Below are 2,500 nucleotides of genomic sequence, written 5' to 3'. Positions count from 1 at the left end.
AGAAGCCCCCTATCTCCTGGCGGCTCTCCACTCCACTTTTAACCCAATTTAGAGCCCCTGCTTCGGCCACACACACCTGGGAGCGGGCCCCTATCTCCAGGCGGCTCTCCACCTCCCTTTTACCCAATTTAGAGCACCTGCTTCGGCCACACACACCTGGGAGCGGGCCCCGATCTCCAGGCGGCTCTCCACTTCACTTTTAACCCAATTTAGAGCACCTGCTTCGGCCACACACACCTGGGAGAAGCCCCCTATCTCCTGGCGGCTCTCCACTTCACTTTTAACCCAATTTAGAGCCCCTGCTTCGGCCACACACACCTGGGAGCGGGCCCCTATCTCCAGGCGGCTCTCCACCTCCCTTTTACCCAATTTAGAGCACCTGCTTCGGCCACACACACCTGGGAGCGGGCCCCTATCTCCAGGCGGCTCTCCACTTCACTTTTAACCCAATTTAGAGCCCCTGCTTCGGCCACACACACCTGGGAGCGGGCCCCTATCTCCAGGCGGCTCTCCACCTCCCTTTTACCCGATTTAAAGCCCCTGCTTCGGCCACACACACCTGGGAGCGGGCCCCCTATCTCCAGGCGGCTCTCCACCTCCCTTTTACCCGATTTAAAGCCCCTTCTTCGGCCACACACACCTGCTTTCCGCCCCCTACCTCCAGGCGGCTCTCCACCTCCCTTTTACCCAATTTAGAGCCCCTGCTTCGGCCACACACACCTGCTATCGGCCCCCTACCTCCAGGGGGCCCTCCACCTCACTTTTACCCCAATTTGGAGCCCCTGCCTCGGCCACCCACACACCTGTTAGCTGCCCCCTATCTCCGGCCCCTAACCTCCACCATCCAGGAACCCCAGCACCAGCCGAACCTGCAGACCCACTCTTAAGCACCCATCCCCGGATACAAGCAGACTACCATCCGCCCAAACTTTCCTGCTCCTGGTATACCAACTCAAACTTTGGTGCCCCTGGTACTCCAACTTAAACTTTGTGCTCCTGGTACTCCGCCTGTTTTCGCCCCACAGCCTAAGTGCCGCAGCACTTTGTCATTTTTTTAAACAAAATATTTCTTTCTGCTCCTGGTACTCCCTGGAGCTCCCGGGAGGTAGGGGGGCGCCCTGGAAGCCCTGCCCGAGGCTGTGCGCCTCTTCCCGGGCAGGATTTTCACCCCGAGCCCCTGGTGGCAGTTGGACTTTAACTTTTTTTTTTCTATTTGGATTTGCTCCTGGTACTCCCTGGAGCTCCAGGGATGGTAGGGGGGCGCCCTGCCCGAGGCTGTGCGCCTCTTCCCGGGCAGGATTTTCACCCCGAGCCCCTGGTGGCGGTTGGACTTTAACTTTTTTTTTTCTATTTGGATTTGCTCCTGGTACTCCCTGGAGCTCCAGGGATGGTAGGGGGGCGCCTTGCCCGAGGCTGTGCGCCTCTTCCCGGGCAGGATTTTCACCCCGAGCCCCTGGTGGCGGTTGGACTTTAACTTTTTTTTTTCTATTTGGATTTGCTCCTGGTACTCCCTGGAGCTCCAGGGAGGTAGGGGGGCGCCCTGGAAGCCCTGCCCGAGGCTGTGCGCCTCTTCCCGGGCAGGATTTTCACCCCGAGCCCCTGGTGGCGGTTGGACTTTAACTTTTTTTTTTCTATTTGGATTTGCTCCTGGTACTCCCTGGAGCTCCAGGGATGGTAGGGGGGCGCCTTGCCCGAGGCTGTGCGCCTCTTCCCGGGCAGGATTTTCACACCGAGCCCCTGGTGGCGGTTGGACTTTAACTTTTTTTTTTCTATTTGGATTTGCTCCTGGTACTCCCTGGAGCTCCAGGGAGGTAGGGGGGCGCCCTGGAAGCCCTGCCCGAGGCTGTGCGCCTCTTCCCGGGCAGGATTTTCACCCCGAGCCCCTGGTGGCAGTTGGACTTTAACTTTTTTTTTTCTATTTGGATTTGCTCCTGGTACTCCCTGGAGCTCCAGGGATGGTAGGGGGGCGCCCTGCCCGAGGCTGTGCGCCTCTTCCCGGGCAGGATTTTCACCCCGAGCCCCCGGTGGCGGTTGCACTTTAACTTTTTTTTTTCTATTTGGATTTGCTCCTGGTACTCCCTGGAGCTCCAGGGATGGTAGGGGGGCGCCCTGCCCGAGGCTGTGCGCCCCTTCCCGGGCAGGGCTTTCACCCCGAGCCCCTGGTGGCGGTTGGACTTTAACTTTTTTTTTTCTATTTGGATTTGCTCCTGGTACTCCCTGGAGCTCCAGGGAGGTAGGGGGGCGCCCTGGAAGCCCTGCCCGAGACTGTGCGCCTCTTCCCGGGCAGGATTTTCACCCCGAGCCCCTGGTGGCAGTTGGACTTTAACTTTTTTTTTTCTATTTGGATTTGCTCCTGGTACTCCCTGGAGCTCCAGGGATGGTAGGGGGGCGCCCTGCCCGAGGCTGTGCGCCTCTTCCCGGGCAGGATTTTCACCCCGAGCCCCCGGTGGCGGTTGCACTTTAACTTTTTTTTTTCTATTTGGATTTGCTCCTGGTACAG

Source organism: Centroberyx gerrardi, chromosome 21 (genome assembly GCF_048128805.1).
Source record: "Centroberyx gerrardi isolate f3 chromosome 21, fCenGer3.hap1.cur.20231027, whole genome shotgun sequence".
NCBI classification, from domain to species: domain Eukaryota; kingdom Metazoa; phylum Chordata; class Actinopteri; order Beryciformes; family Berycidae; genus Centroberyx; species Centroberyx gerrardi.
The sequence above is the reverse complement of the archived record's forward strand: the minus strand, read 5'-3'. Positions refer to the sequence as shown.